The 22,804-nt window shown below is 32.8% G+C and overlaps 1 protein-coding gene across 4 annotated transcripts in view; it reads right to left on the bottom strand.

The window, feature by feature from the left end:
* Ehbp1 (Eps15 homology domain containing protein-binding protein 1) overlaps positions 1–22,804 on the bottom strand; it is a 255,700-nt gene that overhangs the window by 138,591 nt on the left and 94,305 nt on the right. The window lies entirely within an intron of this gene.

The following is a 22,804-nucleotide window of genomic DNA, read 5'->3' as shown; positions in this document are numbered from 1 at the left end:
TAATTTTATAGAGAAAACTGATGCATATTCTGAGAATTCCGAACACTCTGAGTCAATTACATGAGAAAACTCTTATCATGAAAAAATTAAAAAGAAGATATTTTTTTAATTAATATGTTATTTTTTAAATATAATTTCAATATATTACCCTTATTTTAATGATATTTATCAATGTTAGAATGTTTAAAAAAAAATCGTCGAAAAATTCCCAAATCATGGAAATTAAAATTTTCTATAGAAACTGATCTTAAAAATCGCCAAAATGTTGATAAGTCGCCAAATTTAGAGCCGTTCAATAAAAGAATTCACATCCCCAAAAGCGAAAAGTTGTTTAAGAGCTCATTAGAAAAAGTGAAATAATTGTTTCACTTCTTGCTCAGAAACTTGAGTATCCCACCATTTATATTAGAAATAGGAACAAATCATAAACCATTCAAATAACCATATTTATCAGTGAATCGCCAAAAATATACGAGGGCCATCCAGGAAGTAGATTACGTTTCCGTCTGTGTCCGCTAGGGGCGGGGCTAGCGCGGCCATCTTGGGGTCAGAGCGTTGCGCAGCTCAGTCTGCATCTAGCCGTGCTAGTGAGAGGTTCGTGCTGTGCTCCGTTCAGATACTGTGACGGTTTGAAATGTCTGCGTTAATTGAAAATCCCGCGAGCTGCGAGGTGCGCTCAGTAATAAGGTTTCTGACTGCAAAAAACTGTAAACCGATAGAAATCTATCGGCAGCTTCGTGAAGTGTATGGGGACAACATTATCACTGAAGGTGGAGTGCGTCAGTGGGTCATAAGATTTCAAAATGGCCGAACCAATGTTCACGACGAAGATCGAAGTGGGAGACCCAGCATAGTGACCGCCGAACTTCTCGAAAAAGTCGATGCTAAAGTCCGTGAAAATCGAAATTTCACAATAACGGAACTTTCTTTGAGTTTTCCACAAATTTCGCGAAGTTTGTTGCACGAAATCATCAGCGAAAAGCAAGAAGAGGTAACGAAGTGGTTGAAGGCGCAGGCGGCCGAATTTTTCGACGAAGGAATTTCCAAGCTCGTACATCGCTACGATAAATGCCTTAATTTGTATGGTGACTATGTAGAAAAGTAGTATTTGAGTGTGGCTTTCATCTGTATATAATAAAATTTGTTTCCTATACTTTGTTTATTTTTTTATTCCAAAACGTAATCTACTTTCTGGATAGCCCTCGTACCTCCAAACTGCTAATTCACACTCAAAATGGCAGTCATAAAAACAGACAGAAATTTCACAGGATTAAAATTAAGGACCTACTGCCAATTTTCGCCAAAATTAAGGACTTTTAAGGACCAAAAATCGATTAAAAAAAACTTAAGGACTCTTAAGGACAGTACGAACCCTGTATTTACAGAAAAATAAATAAATATGCCGCAATAAATGTCGGTTATCACAAATGTCAAAGAATAACTTATTCGGAACATAATAAAACTTTTTATCTGAAGGTCAGGTATCTAGATATTAATGTCAGGACTGTGTAAATGCCAGATATTCAATACACGCATCATCTTCAGTCAAACTGCATGTCATGGTGTTAGATCACTAGACATTTCCAATAAAACTGGAAAAAGTACATTTGTTGCCTGATAAGAAAGCATTTGTAAGGTTTTCCTCCCTCTTTTTCATGCCTTCGCGGTGTAATTGGTTGTAATTGCATCCCGGTGAGAAGATTGCTTATTTTTCATGAATCTTATTTTAACAAAACCTAATGACTCTACACAGTTGCCATTCAAATAATACATAAAATTCAAGAGAGTGATATCTCTCCTGTTGTGTGCTTGGAAATCTTGGAAAATCACTAACAATCATCACTCAGCTTTTTTTTTTTTTTTTTTTTTTTTTAAGTTTATAATAAAATGGCTATATATTCAATAGTTATTATGCAACCTCCGGAATAAAACAGCTGTCTTGATAATTCCTTCAAAAAGAAATGAGACTAGAAAATAAACTGACGTTAATACAAAACTGTCATCCCCCCCCCAATGGCTGGCACTTGCCTATGTCGGCATTGGCTACTCCTAAGGCCAGATGTGGTGGTCTCTTTATTATGGAGCCACCTAACAGGTATGCCACCTTTGCCTCCTATGAAGGGACAGACAATTACATCCATGCATTCTCCGGGATTCAAGCCCGGGACCGGGCCCTTCAGTATCGCAGTCAGGCTCCTCTAACCACTATACCGTCTGGGCGGAAACTGTCTTAATTTAATCCTTTTAAATGCCCTCTCACTAGTACAGGGTTCATACACATTTCTGCACACGGAAATTAAGTACTTTTAAGGACTTTTAAGGACCATTAATGAAAAAAATTAAGGACCTATGAGCAAATGGGAACTGAATAAATTTAATTAAAAATATTATTCTATGCCTGAATTTTATTTTTGTAATATCATCCTAAAAATAAAATAGATCCCTAAGTAGTATGCATTATTACTAAACATGAATTAATGAACATAATTATTAATAAGTTTGAGAAGTTTACCAAGTAGCATTAAAATATTTTACATTTATAATGGGTCTGACATATTTGAAAGAAGATATGTGACATTTACGTTTTACTAATAGTTAGCTTTATGTTGATTTTTTTATGCCTCATTTTGTCACATACTTGGTCAGTCTAGAGGAGAGGTTCTCAACTGGTGGTACTCAAGAAAAAAAATAGGTGGTACACAAACAAGCAAAGTATTTTGAGCTATTTATTTCAAAACAGTAAGTGGTAGCAGTACTTTGTAGTAGTGGTACTAAAGGTTTTCAATTTTTGTTTAGATGGTAAACGTTAGTCAAAAGGTTGAGAACCGCTGGTCTAGAGGTTTAGTAAACAGCAGGTAGATTTTATGTCAAATGGCATAGGTTAAAATGAGAAGCAAGATCATAATCAGCATCATTCTAAACAAAAGATTGAATATTATCACCGCTGCTGCTTGTCTAGAGAGAGACCTGCTGATTAGAACAAACCTGAAAGGCCTGATGTAGGCACGGTTGGCAAGTGTTGAAAGTTAGTCAGCTCTGTTTGATGCAGTTAGTGTCAAAACTTTGTGTAGAGTTCCAGGGGTTGTAACCCAGTTAATATACTATCAGGTTCCAATAAGCCATTAAAGCACAAGGGGGGATAAGTTGTTTTGCATTATTTTAAGTTTCACTAAATGCAAAGAATAAGTTATACTTAATTTCAACATTTTTGTGTTTTATCTTGTGATCACAGTGAGCATTAATGAAAGGCAATAACTCACTTTAATATGTAGAGATGTAAGCAGTTAGTTATAAATAATTAAATTAGGTAAATAGGTAACCTTAGTCATTATGGATTTACATGGCCACTATTAAATTTTTTTAACAGTATTTGTTAAAAAAAGGACTATTAAAATCAAAATCTAATAAAAATTCACAGTTTAAAATGCATGTAATTTACGACACTGATTCTTAAAGGATATTAGAATAATTAAGCATTGAAAGCTACAAAACATAAATATTTTGTAACAACAACACCCAACAAAATATTTATTCATCATTTTAATTTGAAGCCTTCCCAGACATTTTGCCTAGTTCATATCGATTTCCTTCTCTATTTAAGCATCTTTTCTAACAATTAGAGATTTGTCTCAATATGCAAACCAATGCTCTCGCTAGTTTCTGCATGCTTTATGTCCTAACTTGTCAACATCTCCACAATGTACATATGAGGGTTTATTTGATCTGGTAAAAGTTAAATAGTCCAAAACCCCCGATAGACGTGAAGCAAATTATCACTATGTCTGAAAGTAACTACAATATCAGACAAAGGTTTAAATAAGCTTCTTATTTAAAAAGAACTTAGAACAAACATAAAGGCATGTTCTGATGCTTCAATTACATCTCACTTTGATGTAATTAAACAAGAACAGTCAAATTCAAACTAAAAATGTGGACTAGTGGTCAAAGATTATACAACTTAATTTCAATTTAATCTGACTCAGTAATTCTATCATATGAGGAAACAGAAATGGAAAATTATAGTAAAGGCTGAAATCATAAACAATTGTGTAATTTACATAATAATAACTGCACATATCTTTGAAGAATAATTTTCTTTATGTATTCAGTTTCTTTCAACACGTTTCCTTTTCATTTTAGAATTTTTGGATTTAATTAAGGATTTCTGATTCTGTTTTTCTAAAAAACACTAAATTCATTTAGAATGTATAGAAAAAGTGACTAATTTAATTTCTTTAGTAATATGGATTTCAGAAGAAATATGAAATATATATTGTAAAGGCCAATTTCAGAGCTGGTATGGCAGAATTGTTAGAATTTAGTGACAACAAAACCTAGAAATGGCAAAACGTTTAGAATTTAGACAGGCATTGAAAGCAGAATTTAGAAAGGCACTATGCAATCAAATTTAGGATCCACAGAGATTGCATCAGATGGGAAAATGCTTAGTGCCAGCTCTGTGTATTATGCATTAAGACATATTAGATGGATCTTTTAAATTGTAAGTTTTCAATTTCTTTCTATAATGCCTGCCCAAGTGATAAGATTAGAAGCATTTTTGATATTTTCCATGCTTGTGTCTAGTGAAAAGTAGAGAAAATAAAGGGAAGATAAACATGTTAAGAAAAAGATTCTAGTATAAGGAGTAAAACATTCAAATATTATGTCTTCATTGTTCTTACAGATGTTCTCCAAAAATTAAGAAATTCATTGCAAACCTTCTGTAAAATACATCCATTACATGTTGATACCATGGAGACATTTTTCATTTTGTCATATATTTCTCAAATCTTCTAGAATCATGGTCTATAAATCTTGCCTTCAAATCCTTCTAAACTTTCCAAGCTGCAATGTCTAAAATCCTAAAGAAAAATTATCCCTACCAATTCTGTAACAGCAAAAAGCCAGAAATATTTTGGGAAAAAATAGGAGGGAAAAAGTATAAAATTAATTTTATAGAGAAAACTGATGCACATTCTGAGAATTTTGAATATTCTGAGACAATTACATGGGAAAAACTCTTACTATGTAAAAATTAAAATGAAGACATTTTTTAATTAATTACGTAGCTAATTTTGCTTTTGCTAAGAGCTGTTTCGTAAATTGTGCTTTATAGCATTATACCTTGTTTATTTTTCATATTTAAAATATTGCATAATAAGTTGTTGCCAAAACAAAACTTTATAATATTACAGTGAAAAATAAAAATGTCTTATTTCAATGTTATTTTTTAAATATAATTTCAATATATTACCATTACTTTAATGAAATTTATTAATGTTACGATGTTTTACAAAAAATCGTCGAAAAATTCTCAGATCTCGGAATTAAAAAGTTTCTATAGAAACTAATCTTAAAATCGCCAAAATGTTGAAAAGTCGCCAAATTTAGAAACGTTTAATAAAAGAATTGACATCCCCAAAAGCGAAAAGTTGTTTAAGAGCTCTTTACTAGAAAAAATGAATTTCAAAAGGCTTATTTTTCACTTCTTGCTTAGAAACTCGAGTATGCTATCATTTATATTAGAAATAGAAACAAATTATAACTCATGAACACATTCAAAAGATAATCATATATACGGCAGTGAATCGCCAAAAATATTCCTCAAAATGCTAATTCACACTCAAAATTACAGTCGTAAAAACAGACAGAAATTTCAGATGATTAAAATTAAGGACCTTCTGCTGATTTTGGCCAAAATTAAGGACTTTTAAGGGCCAAAAATCGATTCCAAAAAATCTAAGGACTTTTAAGGACTCTTAAGGACCGTACGAGCCCTGTAGTAGGTATGAGAAGGTCTTTAAGTCATGCTGAGGGCTTCCTGACTGTTTGCTTGATAAATTAATTACGAAAAAGCATACAGTTATTTTCCCAGAAGACTTCCTTTCATGCAAAGGTTTCATTTCTTTCGAAGGGAAGCAAGTTCTGATTTGATGTACAAATGGCTAAAACTATAAAATCCCAGACAAAAACAGATGATAGAGAACACAGGAAAGATGATGTAGAAGCGGCAATTGGTAAGTATTGCTACTGCATGAAATACAAAACCTTAAATTTACTTTCTACATGCCTTCCAGAATTAAGGATTCTTAGAGCATTGCCATTCAGTACAGTGTGAGAAATTTATCTTTCAAATTCAATCAATCTATTATTAACTAACAAATTTAATGATTTAAAAGCAATAAACATACTGCTTTATAACATTTATTCTGCCTTTTTAATACAGTGCTTAACCTATATAAATAAAAATACATATAATTTATAATACAGAAATGATAATTTTTATGAACATTCTAAGCTTAGTACCGATAAAAGATGTTTCTAACGCCATATAACTGATACAGAATAATGTAATTTCAAATATTTTCACGATGTTTTACATAAAATAATTTGTCATTTTTTAAAACTTTTAACAGTAAACTTTTCTTTGAGTTATAGACCATTATCTGAAGTTTTCATATTACTTCCTCCAAAATAATGTAAACAGAATTCTGTTAGAAGTGACATAATTGCCCCGGATAGCACCCTGCACTTAGCGGTCTTATCTACTCACGGAAAAGCGGGCGATCCTGTTTGATACAGAAATACAGTTGAACCTCGATATGCAGCAGTTGAAGTGAACAAAAACAAATTTCGAATGAAAGGAAATTCTAGTTACTAACATTTTTAAAAAACAGCAGTTGAAAACAAAATGTGTTTAACAAAACTGTTGCATGTATTAAGGACGATAATTATTCTAATGTATAGAAATGTTGCAGCCTAATTCAAGTCAAGAAATTATATTTTTAACCGTATGTTTATAATAGAAAAGTATTTTGCACCCTTGCTTGAAGTCATGCAGCTCTATTGCAGAATTAGAAGGCATAGATCAACTTGAAAAGGAGAATGAAGGTTAAAATGTTTACTACTTTTCCCAACATAAAATAATGGGTTAAAATATTAATGCTGTGGTGACACAGAGATCAAGCAGTTCTTGTACCTGAAGAGAAATCGACATAATAAGCAATTACTATTTTTAAGATGAAATGAGAAATAGCAAAATTAAAAAGGAGACATAAGTGACTCTTAAATTAAAAGTTAGAATTTTAATTTGCGTATTTTTACTTTTTAATATTATAAAGATTGCAGTATATTTCTGAAATTATGCTTTCAATCTTGTTTATTTTTCTATTTCGTTTAATAGTTGTATTCAAACTAAAGACTCTGCAATTCTCTAAAATATATATTTCTATCTAAATTAGGGCCCATTCTCTATAACTGACTGGTGTATTATTGTACCAGTGATTAAGGGATTCTCAACAGTTACTTGAAAAGATCTCCATTCCTTGTAAGGAAACTAGTATTATAGGAATGCATAAAACATTCTATAATACTTATAATAATAATTATCAAAGGGAAATGTATTACATTCATCCCTATACATGGTAGTCTTCACCTTTTCTTGTATGAGAAGGTAGCTGGCACAATTAATCGGATGTAAAATATAAGCCTGTGGGATTTTGAATGAATACTCTCTAAAATGACCTCTATTTTTTACATACAATTATTCATTGCATAATATTCATTCAGCAATCAGACTCTTTCTAATTACTCTTTACTTTATACAATTTTAAATACATATTACCCATATTCAATTTCAATTATTTAATTTCATAAATTGTTAATATTTTTATTTCATAACATTTATTTAGCACCTTGCTTTGGATATATGCAACGCTTATTCTGGTTTCTTACTAGAGAATTCTTTTTATAATATGTCAATTTAAAATTTTTAATTTTCCCTTTATTGCATTTTAAAGGACTTTAATAATTTTCATTAATTTTTAATTTACAACTTTCTTTTATTTCAAGTATTCAAAATCACTCAGTTATAATTCAGAAACCTGTGCTTTGTTAAAAATTCTCTGTGTGCTCGTTGAAAAAGACCAAATAGTTTTCAACAGTTTTTATTTCAATTTTATTATGTTGTCTTAATTAAATTTTACTGAATTGTTTTTGTTTTAATGTTACTAAAATGTTTTAAATTTTGATATATGTACTTCTGATCTTACCACTTTCTTGATTTAATTTGCGATTTAATTATTATCTCTTTTTTGTTTAATTACATTCACAGCATACTGCATGACTTAATAATTTATTATGAAATTAATAAACTTTTGTTTATATACATGTGATATTTGCAGTAGATGAACATTGGAAAATGATGAAACTTAGCAATCTGGTCAGAGGTGTGGTTGTTGCAGAGTGGAAGGCAACCAAATTGAAGACGCAGAAGAATTTCACTTTTAAAAAATCCATATCTTTATTCACTTAAAATGGCAGATCACTATTCTTTTAGATTCTCCAAAATGGCATATCCAATAATGATTTAAATTAAAATAAGGTTAAATTTAAGCTTTCGACGTCATAACTATATTCTAATAAAAGGAAGAAGATGGGACAGAGCAGCGCAAGATCTTATAGCAGCAATGGCAGGAAGCAGTCTAATGAAAAATGGCATGAACTTTGCATTTATATTAGCGATTAAATAAAATGCCAGAATGTTCTCACAATTACTGGTCTAGGAGGAAGATCCTGAAACTGTGGAAAGTTAATTAGAGGTTGCCTGTTCGCATAGAGCAAAGCCATCGTATTTTTTATATTTTACATTCCCCCCCCCCCATCAAAACGAGAGACCGGGAGAGCAAAGCATTAGTACATTAGTGAAGCATGAAGAAATTTAGAGTATGAAGAAAGACATGAAGAAAAACATCCAGGACATAAGCATACAGGCTTTAACTATGCCCTATCATAACTCATGACGTTTCTCATAAAATTACAAAATGGTTAATTATATAATTTTTATAATGGAACTTGTGATTTATTAATTATGTAAGATGAAAAATTACTAAATCAAAATTATAATTTAAACTAACAGCAAACTAAATTCTTCCTTTCTGTTTTAAACATCGTAATAACTTCTCTGGATTGCATAATTTCTAGATCATTCCATTTTGCATGGCCTGCGCAGCGTTGATGACGTAATAATTGGGAACTGAAACTTTAACTCAAACCAAAACATTTCTCTTTGTGTGCTTCCATCTTGCACAACTACGCACTTCAGCTTCGCTCTCTACTCTGCTAGGATGTAACTTCGCTGTCTTGCTTGCTACTGCAATAATATCAAAAATGTAAATGTTCTGTAAAAGAGCATGACTAGAATGCCAAGTGACTGTGGCCACAAACGTCAAATGGAAAATAAAAAAGGAATTAAAACCACCTTGACTGCCAAGTTCTTTATATATTACCAAGTCAAAATATGCAAGTCATACAATCAGAATTCTTCAATATGGATCAAAGTACGCATCAACAGTGCTCCATCTTTATCGAGAATCTGGTATGAAGGCCAGATTTTCAGTGCAATGCAAAATGGGTTAGAGTTTTCCCTCTCCTCATCTCTTGGGCTAGGGGAAGGATGTACAGAACAAATTTCAAATACCTGACATTCTACACTGGTATCTGGTCCCTTTTCTCACTGGCTTACCGTTGGAATCTCTTTAACGGGAGCACAGAGTACATTGTCTCGTTGGATTTGATTTTTTCCCCCATCTCTTTATAATCACTATCTGAAAAATCATGGCTTTCGCCATCTTGCATATTTTTTTCCAACACATGTATCCTTCTTTATGCATTACTAATCCACAAGCCGACGTATACTATACAGTAGGGAAACACTAACCAGTCCCTCCAGAAAAACCCGTGCAACCAACAAAATTTGGCAAACTGCCAATCAAAGCTGAATATTTCCTTTCATTTCCTCCAGGCCGAGTAAAACTATGATAAAACAGATCATACTAACAAATTCTGCTTTGTTCGAGTTTTCACAGGATATAATTAACTGCAATATACGAACCCGAGATAACTCAGGGTAATCAGGCAAGTGGTTAATACTGAATAGGGAATTTTAAGCATTTGCTGCTAGTCAGCTTCTAAAAATGCTGCCCAGACAGTATAGTGATTAGGAATGCCTACACAATAAAATTGCCATCACTTTGGGTGCTAGGAGTGGCCATTGCTGAATGGGTAAGTGCATGTCATTGTGTCCAAAAAAAAAGGGGGGGAGATGGTTTAAAAAATTTTGTGTTCAACTCTATGTGGCAAAAGTGTGAAGAAAACAATGCTTAAGAATAGCTAAAAATAAAAATATAAAAGGGGATTAGCAGGAGTGAGATCAAGAGCAGGCTGGTTAGAATGGAAGCTCAATGAGATGAGAGCATAAAATACCTTAGTAAACCCCTTTGGGCGGTAGTTCAAATCTAAAACCTTTCCAATTTCTTTCTTTCTTTCTTTTTAGTACTATAAATTTATTGGAGGGCCCCAAGAATATTTTTTGCTTGGGGGCTCAAGAGTTCAAGTTATGCCGTTGGTTACACATATGTAAGATACCTTGAAGCTTAGAGCTTTAAAAATATAAGAGATTAAAGATTAGGGATTAATAGATTAAATGTAAAACATTACAAAATGTAAGAGCTATTAGAGCTTTGAAATTTTGTGCCTCTGTTGTTGAATGTGTAACATCTTCTAACAATTTGGATACATTACGCCATTTCTGGTCATCAGTCACCTATTAATGCTTTATGTCTAGTCTGCAAAAGATCAAAATTTGGAAAAAATGTTGAAATATTTTATATATATGTATATAAACAAAAGTTTATTAATTTTATAATAAATTATTAAGTCATGCAGTATGCTGTGAATGTAATTAAAAAAGAGATAATAATTAAATCACAAATTAAATCAAGAAAGTGGTAAGAATTCCTATCTCTATCCAAAATTAATTTAATTTTAATCTTTCAAAATTCTCCATGAAATTTTTTTTGATTATGGCATTTAATACCTGATTCGGACTAAAACCCTAACTATAACATACTATTTTTACAGATCTTGACCTTACCCAATCTGGTTCTTTTTTATCCTGCCTTTCCTTCTTGTCAGAGTTTTCCCATTTGAAATTTGTTGTATACGTCCTCCCCCTAGCCCAAGAGATGAGGAGAGGGAAAACTCTAACCCATTTTGCATTGCACTGAAAATCTGGCCTTCATATCAGATTCTCGATAAAGACGGAGCACTGTTGTCCCTTGTTTTAAAAACTATCATACAAAGACTAATATTTAACTTTTTTTTTTGTTTACCCAAGATAACTCGGGATAGTAAACTAATATTAAAACTAAATGCTTTTACACCTTCAAAAAATTAAAACTTCAACTTAAAACCTACATATTTTGATCTTTTTCATTTTGTTGTATTTAATAATAAAATAAAAAAATTTGATGATTTTTTGCAATTTTTTGCAAAAACATTTGCAAGGAAAGTGGTTAAGTGATGGCATACATTTTTATGTCTTTTAGCAACATTCGATTTTCTGATGGCTAATAAAATTTTGTGTCTTTTCATTATTAATTTTTATATCTGTTAAGTTTATCTAATAAATATCACACTCATCTCACTTATGCCACATAAACTTCAAATCAACAGCAAAATATTTAAAAACAGCATGCCATCAGAATTCCTCACAGAGTGTTAGAGTTTGCCGTACATATTTTTATATTCGCTATATTATTGCTTTAAAAACTAGCCTAAAAAAGAAAAAGTATATAATGATTTTAACAAGTTCAGCTAGTGTTATTTCATAAAAATATTGAATATTTCTAATTTCAAGATTTTAATGCATATTTGTTATTTGTTTAATCAGTCACATTAAAATGTAGAAAAAATATTCTTCACAATTCTGCTTATTACTTTTAAATCGCTTAGTTTATTATTAAACAACTTTCCAGACTAAATTTGAAAGTATCTTAGGCTTTAATGAATGAGAACACACTGGCACATGGAAGATAAAAGAATTTTACTTTCAGCAATGGCAACACATTTCTTTCATAGAGTCAAGTTTGTTAATTAACTTGAAAGATAAACATCTCACATTTTTGTCACTGGCAGTAGTCTCGTATGCTGGATATAAAAATATTGCTCGCTTTCAAATTGTTCAATTTGTTAATAAAAATTTTACAAAATATGAAATAAATAAAACAAACTGGAAATTCAAAATCTGGGCTTTCAGGTATACATGTTCTGGTGGAGGACTACGTTATTCAAAATTTGATGGCTCTAGGTTCCGTCATTTTTTTTCAAAATGCGAAGAACATACATTCATTCATCCAGATTCTTCATTATTTAATTTCTTTAAAAATAATAACGGGTGATAATATTTGATAGCAACAATCTGAAAAGTGATAGGCCGCCTATAGTAATCCAATGCAATATACGTTACATTAAATTGTATGAATCATTAATATTAATAAATTTAAGTTTAATATTAAGAGGGATTTTTGGACTTCGGTTTAATAGTAATGCTAGTAGCAGATTATATATATGAACAATATCAAATGCTGCAAACCACATGTTAGAAAAATTGAGAATTGCAAACAACATACCCCAATTTTTCTTTTAATTTACAAAGCTTATTCCAAATTAAATAACAAATCATGCCTAGTTATCTCTTTCATTTAAATTTAAAAAATATATCTATTGATTATTCGATCATAATAACGAATTATGTACAAATAAATAAATATACGAAATAATTTTATCAAAATAAAACAATACCAGTGTAATAAAAAATGATACCTGTTTCAGGTATCATTTTTTTCAGGTATCATTTTTTACCGGTATTCTAATTTAATCACCTTGTATTTGTAATTTGATTAGTCTTCCTTCAGCGAAGCAAAATCATTAATTTAATTTTTTTTAAATGAAATCCACTGTTAATGATGTCGGTTTCACGTAGTTCTGGTTTTATTTCAGTAAAAGTCATACAAGTTTACGAATCATTTCAAGTGTGCTGAATACTTATTACTGCATATTCAAATTAACTATTTTATGCATCTCTTGCTAAATCAATTTATTGGGTCAGTCAATAAGTTTGTGCGCATTAAGAGTATGCGTGGAGTTCACTATGACGCATTTACTAAAACAATACAATTTTAAACCTGTTGAAACTTGTCATCGTTTGACTAACATATTATTCAGTTCATCACCAACTTTTGTAAATATCGAACGCATCTTAGTACCCATAGAAGATGAATATAGATAATCAGTACAAACATGCTGTGCTATATTTTTTATTTTCTTGTGGTGAATCTGCCAGGTTTGCAGCGATAAAAATTAATAGTGTACATGGTGAACACACTATTAGTGTAAGGACTGCCCAAAAATGGTTTAAAAAAATTTAAAGTTGGAAAACGCAGCATTGATGATGAACCCCATTCAGGACATTTTGAATTGTTAGAACCAAATCAAACGATTAATTCAGAAGTTTATAAAGAACAACTTTGCCGTCTAAACTCAGAATTGATCAAAAAACACCCACAATTGGTGATTACTAAAAAAGTGTTGTTTCATCATGATAACGTTAGCCCGCATACAGCTCGAATAATGCTGCAAAAAATTAGTGAATTTAATTGGAAGCTTTTGCCATATCCTGCTTACTCCCCAGATATTGCCCGAAGTGATTTTCACTTATTTTGTGCCTTACAAAATTCTATACAGGATGTACACAATGAACTTTAAAGTTTTTTTGCATCAAAAACAGAGTCTTTCTACAGCAATGGCATAAAAAAGCTGCCTGTAAGATGGCGAGACATTGTAGATAACGGAGGAAAATATATAATTGATTAAAAAGTTAAATTCTGTTTTTTTATATTATTTATAAATTTACAAAAAGATGCACATGAATTTATGGACTGACGCAATACTTTATATACTTATAGAAGTATAATAGCTACCGTGATTTCCGAAAGAAACGCCGCAGCGTTTACATGTTTAAAACTTAAATTTTCAGCGGGTGCGGCGTTTCTACCCATGCAGCGTTTAGGTGCACTAAAAATTAAATATTTCCTTTGATGGTCATTGTGCATAGTTTGAATAACTTTGTCATTGTACATAGTTTGGATGGCGTTGTCATTGTACATAGACCACTCAGTTGTTACAACACAAAAGACCACTCAGTTGCTTTTTGCGAACGTTATTTTGTTTACATTCTTTCCTTTGAACGGACCTACATGCCTTATTCACCCTAAATGGGATCTCAGAACAATAACATTCTTCCCCCTTTGAAATCAGCATTCTCATCATTTTGAATAGTCTCTCTCCTCTGCCATTCGATGAATCTTCCAGGAACCATCCTCTCTCCACCCCTGCCTTTTCTGCATTTTTTTTCAAAGGCGGACACGACTCCACCTGCTTCGCAATAATGAACTCTAACGTATTTCCCCTTCAGCATGAATCGATTTTTCTTGTCATTCTGCCAGATACAGATCCCATCAGTTTGGGTACAAGTACTTGTTGGATAGTTTTTAACTTGTTGGACAGTTTTTAACTTTAAGTACAAGTACTTGTTGGATAGTTTTTAAGAGCGGATAATTTTTTAAAATGGCACCTAAACGGCACAGAAGCTATACTGCTGGTTTTAAGCTTAATGTAATTTCACGTGCTGAACAAATTGAAAATAGAGCAGCAGCTCAAGAGTTTGAAGTGGACGAGAGATGTATTCAACATTGGAGAACTGAAAAAGAAGAACTTAAAAATATGCCACAACAGAAACGAGCCAAAAGAAGTGGTACTGTAAGGTGGCCGAATCTAGAGGTCAACCTTGCAAACTGGATAAAGGAGCAACGAAAAAAAGGAATGGCAATTTCGACAGTAAAAATTCGCTTACAAGCAAAATTTATAGCAAAGCAAATGAATATAAATGATTTCAAAGGAGTGCCTTGCTGTTGTAGCAGATTTATGAAAAGAAAATATATTTCTGTGCGTACTAGAACAACAGTCGGACAGCAATTACCAATGAACTGGCGGGATAAAAAAAGCATCTTTTCTATAATATGTGACAGATATTATTGACAAAAGAAAACTTCTTCGGTCACAGATAATAAATATGGATGAAACGCCGTTAGCTTTCGACTCTCTTGCAAACAGAACTGTTGATGAAACTGGTGCAAAAACTGTATCTGTGCTTACGACGGGGCATGAAAGAATGTCATTTACATGTGTGTTAGCTTGTGCCGCAAACGGTGACAAGCTAAAGCCGATGATCATTTTTAATTGGAAAACTATTCCGAAGGAAGATTTTCCTAATGACGTAATTATGTGTGCAAACGAGAACGGCTGGATGTGCGAAACAATCATGCATGAGTGTCTACAAAAAGTTTGGCAGTATCGTAAGGGATCTTTTTTCCAACCAAAAGGGTTATTGATAATGGATTCCATACGTGCTCATTTACTTGAGTCAGTGAAAACCAGATGTCAAAAATTGTCTACGACCATAGCAATAATTCCTGGTGGTTTGACAAAAATCTTACAACCATTAGATTTGTTAGGTAATAAATCTTTCAAAGCTGAAGTCCGAAAGCGGTGGGAGTGTTGGATGAGTGAAGGATTGCATACGTATACCAAAAGCGGCAAAATGCGTAGAGCATCTTATGAAGAAGTTGCAAAGTGGGTAGGAAGTGCGTGGAAATCGGTAAAAATATCGTCAATAATAGCAGGATTCAAAGAAGCTGAAATTATATCTTTAGATAAAGAGACTGTAAACCAAGAGGATGAATGTGACGATCTGGAAGACTTGGACTTAGATCAGGATTTACTAAATCTTTTTAATTCAGAAAATGAAGAATCAGATTTTGATGGCTTCATATGATGTATAGTTTCCTGTAATTCCTTTTGCAAGTAAAATTTAAAATTTCCTTTTGTAATCAAAATTTAATAGTTCGTTGTTGCAACATTTTTTATAATATAGTCTGAGTATTACAAATATGGACTTCTTTAGTGGGTACAGTCAAAAGTCATTAATTCAGACACCCATAATCTGGACCTCAAAGCTACAAACTTTCTGCACATGCATCGCGTTCACGAATGTGCGTAAGACCTTTACGGCTGCGAATATGCTTGTGCGCGTGCACAAAATACGTTTACGAGTGCGCGTTTAATGTATAACGGACGGTATAAGCTAAGCTAAAATTATCTATTTCAGTTAATGTTGCAGATTGTGTTGTTCCTTAGTCTTCGAATTGGGTTCGGCTTATTATTTTTTGCAGACTGTTTTGAGCAATTTTATAAAAGTAAGCTTGAACTTTCGATTATGTCAAATAGAATTTCTGATATATATTTATTAATATGTAAAAGATCTACAAAGCGAAAGTATATTTCAAAGTTCATTAAACAAAAAGTGGAATTGCTGCAAAAAATGGATAAAGGCATATCCATTGTTTATCTAAACTTTAACGCTTGTTTATCTAAACTTTGTTTATCTTTAACACTGCGGCGCGCAATGAATTGGAAGTTGATCTGTCAGCACTATCCTTATCTTCAGGGAAGATGTTTTTATTTTATTTGGCTTATAATTCCTTACTAAATGTAGTATTTCATCTCGATGTACTCCGTCTTTGATATGATTTAAATCAAATTCCTTGTCATTATAATTCGCTTCCGATAGCAAAGAAAGTAACAGAGGTTATTGAAAACGAAAAAATTTCGATTGACAAATTAGTCGGTATTCTCGACACAGCAATTATAGGACTTGAACAACGGGACTTTGTAACTGAACAAGAAATGATGTCTGTTTATAGAATTAAAAAGAATGTACTATCACATAAAAAACGAAGCAACTTAAACAACTTACATTGAAAGAAATGTTTAATAAAGTAAACAAATAAATTTTAAGCCTTTTTTTTTTTGTAAATTTTGATACCCTTTAGATCATAATTGTTCTTTATTTCATAAACTACGGTTTCATATTTTTAATTTTATAATTTCTGCATGCCATCTTACCAGATTTAAACTGATGATCTATAATCCGGAAAAATCGATAATTCAGAATCGCCGAAGTCCCGACGAGTCCGGATTAACGACTTTTGACTGTACATATAAGTATATTCGTGATGAATGTAAATATATTTTCAACATTTCTTACCTTTAATTTATTTTTGAGTTATGATTTCATTTCATGCATTTTTCTTAACTTATGTGTCATATATCAAGACATAGGTTGAGATTTTGCATCTATACGGCTCACGACAATGTCACGCACAATTAAATCTATTGCGGCGTTTACGCGAATGCGGCATTTCTGTGTAATTTTAATTTTTTTCCCGCCATTTTTCTCGAGTGCGGCGTTTACGCTGATGCGGCCTTTCTTCTGGAAATTATGGTAATTGCTGAGAAAATTTGCTAAAATTCCTACTTTTATCCTGAGTTTAATTCCAGAGTGAATACTTACTTTCATCATATGTAACATAATTAAAACAAGTTAGCACAAGTTTCTCTTGTAAAAATTATCAGCACTGAAAGCAGACTAAATATCTATTTTGAATTCAATTACGAGTTTTGTCACAAAATTTGGAACGATGGAAAGTTTTAATTTGTTTACTGTGTAATGGAGAATGTTCGAAAAGGTCACTGCAGGCTTATTTTATTACATATTAATTCTGTGCATATACATCCAAAGACAAAATTCCTTAAAATAAATTATATAATATTATGAAAATGGTTTCTGCATAGTAGAGATTGTTGTGTAAATAATTTATATAACTCTCCCCACCCTTAGTGTGCAAAAATTAATAAACATGCTAACAAATTTTTATACATATTGCATCAAGGCAAATTTCTAATTAATAAATCATTCATATTTTAATTAATTAAGTAAAAATTACCATACCTTTATGTGCAAATTTTGTGAAGATTCAATTGTAATTATAAACAGCTCAACAAATGCTGTTTATAATTTAAGTGATCTTGCATTTAGATTTTCTTGATTACAAATGTCCCTGAGCTACTTTAACCTTTAAAAGATTGTAAAGTTTGGAATTATTTCGCATCTAAGTTTCACTTAGATGGGAAATAAGAATGCACTTTCACTCCACTTTTGAGCTGGAATTACAGAGGGAACTATCAAAGAATTTTGAAAGATTTCTTTTGGCATGTCATCTTTTCTAGTTTTCAGATAAGATACTGAGAAATAGAAAGAAACTTTTTCCTATTTTCTAATCTACACTCTTATTCCTAATCTAGATAAATCTACGAAGTTGCTATTTTGTAGTCAAATGATGGAACATTAACTTTTGTAAACACTCCTGTCGCGTTTGCTTACTAGAACTTTACTTCCACGGACACCCTCTGGTGAAAAAGACTAAAAGTAGTCAGTTGAACGGCTGACGCGTCTAACAGATGTATAACGATAGACCGTCTCCATATAAATTATGCTTGTAATCATTATAACTTGTAAATATTTTGTAGATATCTTTCATATGAATTAAAATTTCTTAAAAGTTTATAGCTGTGTTTCGCAGTGAATCGAAGTTCATCATAGAGACGGATACCGACAAGAAGGAAAGAAGGCAGTTCAGGGCAGCCCTATTTAGAAGGCAAGTGAACTTTCACTTATCTATTTAATGATCAAAAAATTTTAATAGTACAAAGTTGATAAAATTTTTAACATGGCGCCCGAACAGGGACTGCCAGTAACTGGTGTTTTCCTAACTATTGAAACTGTCTAAATTGATATCAGTTATATAGATGATACATAAGCATAAATAATTAGTGATTGCTGATAGTTGTTGAATTATTGAATATTAAACAATGACGGAATTCATCGATACATTGAAAAGGAAACGCGGCCACATAAGGGCTGCCGTTACAAAATTAATTGGCCGAATCGAAACTGAATTAACAAAAACAGAAGTGAATTCAGAGGAACTAGAAATTTCGTTAGAACTCTTAAATGAAAAATCGAACGAGTTAAAACAAATAGATGCCGATATAGAAAAATTAATAGACATAAAGGATCTAGACCAGGAATTAAAAGGTGTTGACGAATATCGTGAAAGAATAACTACATTTAAATACAAAGCTAACAAAAAATTGAAAGAAATTAATAAAGAACAACAAAAATTTAATCTGTTACGAAGCACTGAACAGTTAAGTGAAAGTATTATAGAAAACGTTAAAATCGAAAGTCATAATGTGAAGCTTCCTAAACTTACGATTCCGAAGTTTTATGGCAAGAGCTGCGAATGGCTGACATTTTGGAACACTTTTTCATCAGCCATACATCAAAATAAAACGCTTGACGCCATAAGCAAATTTAATTATTTAAAATCCTTTTTGGGAGGCACTGCTTTTAACACCATTGACGGTTTCGATTTAACCGAAGAAAACTACGAAACTTCAGTTAAACTCCTCACAGAAAGATTTGGAAATAAAGATGTACTGATAAACGCCCATATAGATAAATTACTGAAAATAAGACCTCTAAAAGATTCTAATGACATTCAAAATTTCCGTAAGTTATTCAATTATATACAGAAACATATTCGATGTCTTGAATCATTAAATATGACCTCAGAAACATATGGAGCTTTATTAACACCTATTTTGCTTAAAACATTGCCCCCAGATTTGGTTTTGGAGTATAATAAAACAGTTCGGAAATCAAATTACGATTTGAATCACCTAGTGGAATTTCTTTCTGAACAGTTAGTTGCGCGGGAACGTACATTCCAGACGGTCCAGCCAACGGCGGCGCCGAAAAAGCATAACAAACTGAGTGAAACCAGACCTATTGCGAAACACACAGCTTCGGAGTTGACGAACGCAAGTTTGCGGGGGGGGGGACAAACACCATGTGTTTTCTGTGACTCTTCTGATCATGAGTCTATAACGTGTAAACAACCATCTTTATGGTCTACTGAGAAAAAAAGGGAGAAATGCAAAGCGAAAGGAATATGTTATCGCTCTTTACACCCACGGCATCTTAGTTTTAATTGCACTTCTAGAATAAGGTGTGAATTATGTAAACAACGACATGCCACTATAATGTGTTTTAAAACCGAAAACGGAGAAATTAAGGAAGAACAAATTGAAAATAAGGCCTTAACGAATAATTCATCCTATGAAAGTGTAATCTTGCAAACTTTAATTGTCAATGTTTACGGAGATGGTGAAAGCAATTTTATACGAATAATTCTGGATACCGGAAGTAGCAGATCATATATCAGCACATTTCTTGCGGAGAAATTAAAACTAAAATCTTTAGGTCAGGAAAGTGTGACTCATGGGCTTTTTGGAGGAATAGAAAAAAGGGAAAATCACAACAAGTATCTGATTAAGTTAAGTAATCCAGAAACAGGATTCATATGCGAAATGGAAGTTTTGAGCCAAAACACCATATGCTCACATATTCCAAAATTGGAGGATAGGGAATGCTTAAAGAAACTTAGAGGTTACAAAATTTTTCCCAGTAACTAACGAGAATTCTTGTTTATTTGAAAAACACCCTAATGAAATACACATGCTTGTAGGAGCAGATTATGCCGGAAAACTCTTTACAGGGGAAATAAAACACATAACGGAGAGTTTAGTACCGATGAATACACACCTTGGTTGGACAATATTAGGGAGAACAAAGGTAAAGGGAAAGAATTTTAATGAAGTTCTTTTATCACTACACATTAGTGACAGAAAAATTTGTGACTTGTGGTCTCTTGATTCTATCGGAATAACTGAACCAGCTCTTTCGCAAACAAAACAAGAAATAGAAAAGGCTACAGAAAATTATTTTATCCATACTTTAGAAAGAGATGTCGCTGGAAGGTATCAGGTATCACTGCCATGGCTTCAAATTCATCCTGAGTTGCCAGATAATAGAATCCTTGCAGAAAAGCGTCTGAAGTCTTGCGTGAAAACCCTTCAGACAAAGAATTCCTTAGAAGCCTACGAAACTGTTTTAAAGGATTGGGTAGAAGAGGGAATAATTGAACCTATCGATATTTCGGAGGCAGAAAAGATCAAAGGGCATTATCTGCCACATAGAGCCGTGTTTCGGGAAAATTCGACTACCAAAATTCGACCAGTGTTCGACGCATCTGCAAAGGAGAAAAATTCGGTATCTCTGAACGACTGCCTGGAAAAGGGTCCTAATTATCTTGAATTGATCCCCAAAATTTTGACAAAATTTCGAGAGGGGAAGTATGGAGTAATTTCGGATATAAAAAGAGCATTTCTTCAGATAGGTGTGAACCCAGCGGATCGAGATTTTCTCCAGTTCCTATGGTGGGAGAAAGGACAGCCTGAAAAACTGACTATATATCGGCACCGAAGGGTTGTATTCGGCGTAAACGCCAGCCCCTTTTTACTCGCTGCCACGATTAACTACCATTTGGAAAATGTACCAAAACATCATCAGGAAATAGCTTCAAAGCTAAAGAAAGCCATGTATGTGGATAGCTGCGTAGCGAGCGTGGAATCAATTGAAGAATTAAACTCATTTATCAAAGGATCTAGAGAAATAATGGCTACTGCAAAAATTGACCTAAGAGGTTGGAAACATAATAGACTTAAAAATGAAACTTCAATTCTAAACCTTTCTGATAAAGATTATGAAGATGTTGTGTCAGTATTGGGATTGAAATGGGACTTGTTTGACGATACTTTGTCTTGTCACGTAAAATATGAAGAAAACCCTATATTGAGCAAAAGATCTGTTCTTTCCGAATTGAGTAAAATCTTAGACCCAATTGGGTTTACTAGTCCAGTTACTCTCATGCCTAAACTGATTCTGCAAGAGTGCTGGAAACAGAAAATTAACTGGGATACTAATCTGCCGAATGATCTAGCAAGGAAATTTTTCACATGGTCATCTCAGTTAAAATATTTGTAAGACATCAAAATTCCTAGATTGCTTCCCAAAATAGATGAAAGTACCACTCTGCATGTATTTTCGGACGCAAGCAAGGACGCGTATGCGACCTGCATTTTCCTTAGACACAGCGGTGAGAGTGGAGTCACTTGTCAATTGATACAATCTAAAGCGAGAGTTGCTCCGCTAAAAGCACTCACCATACCTCGACTAGAGATACTTGCTTGCACTATTGGAGCCAGGCTCTCTCATACAATAAGAGAAGACTTGAAACTAAAAGAGGTTCCAGTTTTTTACTGGACGGATTCCACAAATGCTCTCTTTTGGATAAAACAGAAAGAAAATTGGTCCACTTTTGTAGCCAATCGAGTAAATGAGATTCGAAAGTTGAGTAACTCAGATCACTGGCATCACATTCCCGGAAAGTTTAATCCTTCGGATTTGCCATCACACGGTTGCTCTGCAAAAGAATTGAGGAAATCCGAATGGTGGAAAGGACCAGATTGGATTTATCGACCTCCAGAAGAAAGGCCTATTGCAGATGGAGAACATCCTGACTTCGATATAGTAAATGGAGAGAGAAAACGAAGTGTGGTTTCAGCCAGCAATAACACGAATACAGATAAATTTAAACTTTTTGACAATATTTCAAAATTCGAAAAGATCATAAAGATCGTATCTTGGATCTTTAGATTCATTAAAAATGTTACAACACCACCATCTGAAAGAACTCACGGGAGAATTTCAGTCGAGGAACTAAAAGGAGCTGAAACAGTGGTTTTCCGACTCATCTAACGAGAATCTTTCGAAGGATTGAAAGATAAAATAATACGTGCTCTAGAACCTATCATGGACTCCAATGGCGTTATAAAAGCGAAGACACGTATCTTTCAGAGAGACGACGATGCTGATTTTCGTTACCCAGTTTTACTTCCCTCAGAACATCCATTAGTATTAAAACTGATCAAATCTGAACATGTAATCTAAGTCACGCTGGAGTACAATTCGTTATGTGCGCTTTGCGTGAAAAATATTGGATCATAAAGAGTAAGAAGACAGTACGCAAGGTTATCCAAA

The sequence above is a fragment of the Stegodyphus dumicola genome, chromosome X2 (assembly GCF_044657685.1).
Source record: "Stegodyphus dumicola isolate Sdum_Otavi_A_Nest chromosome X2, ASM4465768v1".
In the NCBI taxonomy this organism is placed as follows: domain Eukaryota; kingdom Metazoa; phylum Arthropoda; class Arachnida; order Araneae; family Eresidae; genus Stegodyphus; species Stegodyphus dumicola.
The sequence above is the reverse complement of the archived record's forward strand: the minus strand, read 5'-3'. Positions and strand labels throughout refer to the sequence as shown.